Source organism: Camellia sinensis, chromosome 6 (genome assembly GCF_055761805.1).
Source record: "Camellia sinensis isolate YWXY chromosome 6, ASM5576180v1, whole genome shotgun sequence".
NCBI classification, from domain to species: Eukaryota; Viridiplantae; Streptophyta; class Magnoliopsida; order Ericales; family Theaceae; genus Camellia; species Camellia sinensis.
In genome coordinates this window covers 139965497-139975146 of record NC_138966.1, presented here as the reverse complement: position 1 = coordinate 139975146, position 9650 = coordinate 139965497, and positions in this window count along the sequence as shown.

Below are 9650 nucleotides of genomic sequence, written 5' to 3'. Positions count from 1 at the left end.
GCCGAGGAAGTAGAGGCATTCTCTGAGTGATTTTCCAATAACCACCACTGATGATCAATCTCACTCTAACGATAACATCTCTATATCCAAATCCAAGTATGAAGATTGTAGATCATTCTCTGAACCTACTAATTTCTTTGAATTCTTCAACAATCTCACCTCTGAAATGTCTCATCCACTCTCAGTCGATCGAGTCATTCATTTCTCGATCGATCGATCGATCTTCGAATCTCAAAAAAAAATGAGAGAAATCCTGTACATTCAAGGTGGACAGTGTGGAAAACCAGATTGGATCAAAATTTTGGAAAATTGTTTGTGATGAACATGGGATTGATCCAACTAGAAGGTATGTTGGAACTTTAGATTTGCAACTAGAACGTGTTAATGTATACTACAATGAGGCTTCTTGTGTGAGGTTTGTTCTACGTGTTGTCCTCATGGATCTTAAGCCTAGCACCATGGACAGTGTTCGCACTGATCACCAATCATAACTCGGTATTTCTTCATCTATCTGTATCTTATTATTGATTTTTATTGCATTGGATTTGAATCATCACTCTCTTATTTGTCTATACAGTCCAGAGAATTTCTCTAGTAAGAAGAGATATGTTTGGTGATCGGAGGAGAGAGATTAATGATTTGTGCTAAAATTTCTCTAGTTTGGTTAAAACAATTTTCTTTGGTTTAAAATTGTGAACAAACATAGAGAAATTTGTGAACAAAGTCAGATAAATTCCCTGTGAACAAAACTAGAGAAATTTTAATTCTCTGTGAACAAAGCCAAAGAAATTTGTGAACAAAGTCAGAGAAATTTCAATTTTCTCTAGATTTCTCTAGCTTGAACTTAGAGAAATTCTCCTTTTAGTGAGTCTCTCTCTGTTTCCCCCTCTCTCTCTCTATATATATACTAGTGTATGCCCGTGCCTAAAGGCACGGTGCAAATAATGATGAGATCAAAATGTAATTAAATATAAAATTATGGGGTTAAAAGGTAATTTATCCCATTTGTTGCTAAAAATTTGAAGTCAAAATATGAATGAAGGTCTAGTTAGTTTTGAAAAGATTTTTTTATTAAAAAAACTTGAAAATATTTTTAGTTGTATATTTTGAAAATAAACATTTCCCAATCACCTATTTAAAGTACGGCAAGTAACACAATCATAAACATTTCATTTTTATTAACAAATTTTATGACTCTAAAGTATAAACTTTATATCAATGCAAACATTAAAAATAAAAGCACCCTTGCTAAGCAAGTTAATAAAAAATTGTAAACACAAAACAAAACATACAAACCAAGGTATTTTACATTTGTTAACACTCTATAATCCAAAAAAAATTACACCAAACAATGCACACCAGCCAGTATTCTGCAATTCAAAAAAAAAAAAAATTAAATTAAATACTAACCAACACACACCAGCTATTACTCTGCAATCTAAGAAAATTAAAATTGAAATGCACACCAACCAGTGCTCTGTAATCTAAAAAAATTAATTTAAATACCAAGCAATGTACACCTGCTGGTGCTACTGCTGCAAATCACATTGTAATAGTTCTTTGCAAATTATAAACCTGAAACTACGTGTGAAAAATATAAGAAAAATAATAATAATTTAACTTACCTACAAACAATGTGACATGAGAAAGATGTAGTCCCAACACAATCTGACATCAACCAAAAACCTACAAATGTTATGCAAACTTTCAGATATAACTAATTAAGTTGAGAAACAACTAATATACCTAGGCAGTTCAATATAAAGCTAGACATTGGGTCATTGAGCAATCAACAATATTTTTTGATTAATACTAAATCACTTGTACATTTTTTGAGCAATACTAAATCACTTGTACATCCATGAAAAATACTAAATCACTTGTACGAAAAATAGCAACCTTACAAAAAGTAGCAACCATACATACCAGTCAAATGTTTTTTTGCAAATCATTTGTACATCTTTTGAGAATTTAAAATGAATAGCAAAAAGTCAACTCATCTCTCCACTTTTCGAAATAAAACCATTGATAGCAAAATCAATAATAAAATCTAAAAATTAATAGGAAAATTGCCAATCAATGGTAAAGCTTATCAACTTTAATAATTTAAGTGATAAAGTTTCCCATGATTTTGCAATTTTTTTTGGTCTTACCACTGATTTGCAATTTCTCCAAAATTAATTTCAGTAATTAAGTGTCACAGATAGAAAATACTTAATGGGTTACAATTAAGATGCGAAGAAATAAAAACATAAAAAAAATGACTTACCCTGCAATTTTTGTAAGCAATCTCGGTGGAAATTCTACAAAGATACTAAGATCTTTTTACCCTCAATCAGGCAACGGTCATTCGTTATTTTAATTCATTTTCATATAAGACAATTAGCGAATGACTTGTGCCTAAAAACATTCGAAAAGGAAAGGGAAAAAAAAATATCTAAGCATGCTTTCTATCAATTATTGCATACTATCTCATGAATTGTTTGTATGATTTCAAATAAATATATCAAATGGGTTATGAGTTCGAAAACCGTTATGATTAAAAATTAATACTATAATTGCTAAAAAAAGGCAATCAATAGACTATACTCAATTAAGCGGTCCTAAACAGAAACAGTAATTTTCATTAGATCACTCACACGCAACATAGATAAAAATTTGATCAACAAATAAAAGCCGATAGAAAATGAGATTAGAAGAAAACTAAAAAGTTAGTTGGAAAGTAATTTGAAAATTCAATATTACTCATTTTTCCTTTCAAAATGACACCAAAATTAAAATTAGGCAATTCCATCAGCTAGACTCCTCTTAGTTAAAGTAGATAGCATAATAATAAAAAAACAAACAAAAAATCAACAACTACGGTCCTCTAAAAAAAATAAAAAAATAACTATGAATTAAAAAATATGAACAAAAAAAATTTAAAGTTGCTCATTATGTTTAGGTCAAAAATCTGTCATAGTGTTAAGATTTTCTCTCATTCTACCTTTAAAACCCACCAAAGAAAACATTGAAATCAATTATTTCACAAAACTATCAACATATATGCACCAAAAGTCACAAATAATCACATACCCATAAATTGAGTTTTGAAATAATAAATGAGCTGCACATACCTATAATAAAAAAAAACTACACACTCCCTAAGAAATGAACCCTCAAGATCAAACATAGATCATACCCACATGTCAAGAGAGAATGAATGGGATAAAATGCAGATGATTAAAAGAGAGGAGAGATGGATAGAGGTTTGTGGAGTAAGCTTTGCAGTGAAGCAAGATACAAAAAATTGAGAGATCTTTAAAGATGGAATTTATCAACAAACATGACACATTTGAGAGGGAATTTAAAGGTGAAAAAACAATCTCTCACCATTTGATCTTAGAAAGAAATAATCAATCTTTCCAAAATATTCAAGAAACTTTAAAAAAGCTACCTTCTTGATCTTAGCGGTATAAGATCTGACAAAATGTTTAAAATTGATCTTGACCATCTAAAATGATACATGAGACAGCTATCCAATCTCTCTACTTGGACAATGATACAAAGTACAGAACAATGTAACAACAATATTCCTAAATTTCCAAAATTCACAAAGCTTCACAATTCAAGTGATGACAAAACAGAGTATATTCTTCATCCAAGTACATCATCACTTATGGTTATCTATTCAAGGCTCTAAAGCTCTAAGCAACATGATCTTGATTATCACCATCTTGCTCTTGCTTCTACTAGCCTGTGAGAAATTAATGCAAATTGTGAAAGTTAGGTTAGTAACTTGGTAGACAGAAAGTAGCATGCTACATAAAAGAGAATTGATATGGTACATGATTCAATGTTGAGATATCCACAACGCAATATAATAACTTCAAACTATCTTGCAAATGCCAACATCACCGTTTAAAGCAATGCAACTATTATGGTCAATTGAAACCTGTCATTCCATGTTCAAGTGAATAGACATGCGTCTGCACTATTAAAGTAGATAAATGAATAGAAAGAAAACAACAACATAGAGAGTGAAATTGAGAATGACAACAAATCATACAAACCTCCAGACCGTAGCTACCTAAAAACCTATTGTAGTGAAAACATCATGTTTGATACAATAAGAAAAGGAAAACAACCAAAGAAAAAGAAAAATATAAAACAAAATTCAGTTGATAGTGGAAGACAACCTTGAAAGAGAAAAATAATCCAAGTACCTACTAATCTATGTATTTTTTCCCAATGCAAGAGTCTAGGCTATTCCTACACTCTTCTAACTCGTTGAGAGTATTATTCAATGGAAACCCAAAAAAAGAATGTGAGACATGTATTTCATAGAAAAGAACAGTTACATGTGTTGGAAAAATGGTTTCTATAGGCTTATTTTGGGCCGACTTTGAGCTTAAAATTGAGTGGGCCCCGAACGTCTTTTGAGACGGGTCCGAAGAGGTGAGGTACAAGTCACACGGTAAAGACGGTTCATCAAAACCATTTATGAGTGAATGAGAACATGACGTCGTTTTCGAGTTCGTGGAATGAACATTTAAAGTTTGTAACGTGGGTTTTCTTGTGAGGCTTGTCCCACATTGAAACTTTAAGAGAGTTTTGTTGAGTTTATAAGTTCTAGCCTACAATACTTAGGTTGGGCCCCAAGGGGCACCCCAAGTTTGTAGAAGGGATGAGTTATGGACAAAGTGAACCTTAGCCCAAACCACCACATGCACGCGCGCCGCCGCCATCCGTTCGGCCGGGCTGGGCACGGGTGTCGGTTGTGGGTCGGGTCGGTTATTGTATTAATTTTTTGGACGAAATTCATTTGAATTTTTTCAAAAAATATTGTGAGAATTTAATTCAAATTTGAATTTCAATTTTTGTCCAACTTCTGTCTGAAATTCCTCAATAGATTAAAACTATTTTTTCAGTTTTTTAACTTCCAGAAACTGCCCAGCAATGCCGGGTTTAACTGTCCAGCAGTTAAATCTGTTCAAACAGATTAGATCTGTTTGAATTTTGAAGTATACCTGTTCATTTCAAATTCGCATCTGTTGAGTTCAAAATTCTGCACCTGTTCGGCTCTATATATACCAGCACTATCCAGCATTTTATCCAATCCGAAAATCAGTCTGCTCTTATGCCTTTGCTGTCCAGATTTTGCTCTAGTGCATTTATTCTTCATATATTTGTTTTAGATTAAATAATCAGAGAGTTAGAACACAGGTTTGGTTCGCCGAACAATTTGTTTTGGAGTGCTACTACAAATTGGTTAAGATCATTGTATCCTGCGAGATAGACGCCACTCAACCGTAAGCACCGTAGCGCGGCGAATCTGTCTTAAGGACAGAGTGTCACACACTCGACTTGGTCTTTGAATTTTTAATTTAGTTCGATAAATAAATTCGGTATTTATTTATTTGTTTGACTTTGTTTCAATTTATTTTATTTACACAGAAGATTGCTCCAACAATCTTAAGACAGATTCGAATTTATTTTGTTTACAGAATTTTTTCGTTTGTTTCCTTTTCTCTTTCTTCTTTTAAGAAAATTATTTTCTGTGGATTTACAAAATAATATTCTGGTTGGAAAAATAAATAGTGATTATATGCTATTTGACAGATAGTAGTAATATACTATCTATTTTCTTTGACAACTAGTAGTACGATACTGGTGTCATTAACAATTCAGAATATATTTTTGTGGAATTTTTTCAGAAATTAATTTTGGGTTTTAGAAATTATTTTTTGAGTTTTCATTACTTAAAATTCTGTTTTAGTATTTTAATTATTGAAGTGTTACAGAAATTTATTGTCGGTGTGGAATTAATTTGGTTGAACAAAATTTTATTTTATTTCCAAATTAATTGAAAAATAAAAGTTATTTTCTTATTTCTTTTATTTTTACAGAATTTAATTTCCTGTGTGGAATTAATTTGGTTGAATAAAATTTTATTTTATTTCCAAATTAATTGAAAAATAAAAGTTACATTCGTGCTTCGTTTATTTTTTACAAAATTTAATTCTGTGAATTTGGTTTTATTTTTTGTGTAGTGTAAATTCTAATTATAAATTTGTTTTATAAATTAGAATTGATGGCTACTGAAACTAATGCCCAAACAAGTACTACTGTGGTGGCTGCAATGATGCCAACCCTCTCTCCTGTTGTAACAGTACTGGTAAATCACGGTAAAAAACCAGAGAAGTTCGCAGGAACTGACTTTAAAAGATGGCAACAGAAAATGTTGTTCTATCTTACAACTCCGAACCTGGCTCGTTTCCTCCGTGAAGATGCTTCTATCTTGAAAGATAATGAAACCGACCGACAAGTGGTTGCTGCGGTTGATGCCTAGAAACATGTCGATTTCCTTTGCCGGAATTACATCTTAAATGGACTTGACAACACATTATACAACGTCTACAGTCCAATCAAGACAATAAAGGAACTTTGGGAATCGTTGGAGAAAAAGTACAAAACGAAAGATGCCGACTCAAAGAAATTTGTGGTTGGTAGATTCCTGGATTTTGTAATGGTTGATTCAAAAATTGTGATCAGCCAAGCTTAAGATTTCCAACTCATTCTGCATGGCATTCACGCAGAAGGCATGTCTCTCAGTGAATCCTTCCAAGTTGCAGCCTTAATTGAAAAATTACCAAAAGGCTGGAAGGAATTCAAGAACTACCTCAAACACAAGCGCAAAGAAATTTCTATGGAAGAATTAATTGTGCGTTTGAGGATTGAAGAGGACAACCGCAATTTTGAAAAACGGGCTGGTAAGCATCCTATGGAGTCTAAGGCAAATGTGGTGAAACATGCTTCAAAAATCAAGAAACGAAAGTCTTCTGGAGAAAGTTCATCACAATGCTCTAAAGGGGGGGAAAATAAAAAGTACAAGTTTAATGGCAAATGTTACATATGTGACAAAGAGGGACATCGGGCCAAAGATTGCCGTAGCAAAGGCAAAAGCAAAAGAAGAACAAGCAAGAAGCCTGCTCAAGCCCACATGACTGAAGTAGACAATATTTCCAATGGTATAGATGATATCAATCTTTCTGCAGTTGTTTCCGAGGCAAATCTTGTCGGAAATCCTAAAGAATGGTGGGTGGACACTGGTGCTACTCGCCATATCTGTGCCGACAAAAAGATGTTCATATCTTATTCTACAGTGGACAATAGTGAACAACTTTTTATGGGCAACTCCTCAACTTCCAAAGTTGAAGGACAAGGAAAGATTGTACTTAAGATGACATCTGGAAAGGAACTTACTCTCAACAATGTGCTGCATGTACCGGACATTCGCAAGAATTTAGTTTCCAGATCTTTGTTGAGTAAGAATGGGTTTTGGCTAGTTTTTGAAAGTGGCAAGTTTGTACTTACCAAAAATGGGATGTATGTAGGAAAATGTTATATGTCTAGTGGCCTTTTCAAGTTAAATGTAATGACCGTCGTACCCTCAGTTATTAATAATAATACATCTTCCTCTTACTTGCTTGTGTCTTCAAATTTATGGCATGGTAGACTAGGACATGTTAATTATGGATCTTTACGTAGATTAATTAATATGGAATGTTTATCTAAATTTGATATTGATTCAAATCATAAATGTGAAATTTGTGTTGAGGCAAAATTATCTAAAACTCATTTTCATTCAATTGAAAGAAGTACGGAACCACTTGAATTAATTCATAGTGACATTTGTGATTTTAAATCAATTAAAACCAGAGGTGGGAAAAAGTATGTTATCACTTTTATAGATGACTATACTAGATATAGTTATGTTTATTTAATTCGAATCAAGGATGAAACTTTGGAAACTTTCATTCAATATAAGAATGAAGTTGAAAATCAACTTGGTAAGAAAATCAAGAAACTTAGAAGTGATAGAGGTGGTGAATATGAATCACCTTTTGGTGAATTTTGTAAAGAACATGGAATAATTCATCAAACCACCGCTCCTTACTCACCTCAGCAAAATGGAATTGCTGAAAGGAAAAATAGAACTTTAAAAGAAATGATGAATGCCATGTTAATAAGTTCTGGATTACCTCAGAACTTGTGGGGGGAAGCAATACTTTCTGCTAATTATATACTTAATAAAGTGCCCCGAAAGAAAGTGAATCAAACACCTTATGAATTGTGGCATGGAAGAATACCATCTTACAAATACTTAAAAGTGTGGGGGTGTTTGGCTAAAGTGGCTATTCCTAGTCTTAAAAAGACTAAGATAGATCCTAAGACCATTGATTGCATTTTCATTGGTTATGCCAAGAATAGTAGTGCATATCGGTTTTTGATTCATAAATCAGAACATTCCAAAATGCATGTAAATACTATTATTGAATCTCGAAATGCATCTTTCTTTGAACATGTATGTCCAAATAAGACTGGACAAGAGATTAGTAACAATAAAAGATCTCATGATCAAGAACATGATCAAGAACAAGAGTTAGATCAAAATGAGGAAGATGAACCTAGGCGTAGTAAACGTGCTAGAACCTCAAAATCTTTTGGTCCAGATTTTCTAACATATTTGTTAGAAAATGAGCCTTTAACTTATAAAGAGGCTATGCCCAGTCCTGAGGCTCCTTTATGGAAAGAAGCTGTCAATAGTGAAGTTGAATCCATCTTGCAAAATCACACTTGGGAATTAGTGGACTTGCCACCAGGTTGTAAACCTCTTGGGTACAAGTGGATTTTCAAAAGGAAAATGAAAGCGAATGGATCAATTGACAAGTACAAGGCAAGACTTGTGGTCAAAGGATTTAGACAAAAAGAAGGTCTTGATTACTTTGACACATACTCACCGGTTACTAGAATAACATCCATTAGAATGCTAATTGCAATTGCATCTCTATACAATCTAGAAATTCATCAAATGGATGTGAAAACCGCTTTCTTAAATGGTGAGTTAAATGAAGAAATTTACATGGAACAACCAGAAGATTTTTCTGTTCTCGGAAAAGAAAAGAAAGTGTGTAAATTGGTTAAATCATTATATGGTTTAAAACAAGCGCCAAAGTAGTGGCATGAGAAATTTGACAAGGCAATGATGTCAAATGGATTTAAAATTAATGAGCGTGACAAATGTGTTTATATTAAAAACACAGACAAAGGTTATGTCATTGTATGTCTTTATGTAGATGATATGCTCATCATAGGTAGTAATAATGACATGATTAAAACTACCAAGAAAATGTTGAATAAACATTTTGACATGAAGGACATGGGCATTGCTGATGTAAGTAATTCTTGATATGAAAATTACCAAAACATCAGAAGGATATGCTTTGTCACAATCTCATTACATTGAGAAAATACTTGACAAATTCAGCAAAGATAATGATCATCTTGCTAGAACTCCTGTAGATGTTAATTTGTATCTTTCTAAGAATGTACAGGAAAGTATTTCTCAATTAGTGTATGCCCAAATTATTGGAAGCTTAATGTACTTGATGAACTGCACTCACCCAAATATAGCTTATGCAGTAAGTAAATTAAGTAGATATACGAGTAATCCAAGAGTAAAACACTGGAAAGCAATTATAAGGGTTCTAAGATATCTCCAATTTACTCGTAACATTGGGCTTAATTATACTAGATATCCAGCAGTACTTGAAGGATACTATGATGCAAATTGGATATCGGATACTAGAGACTCGAAGTCCACCAGT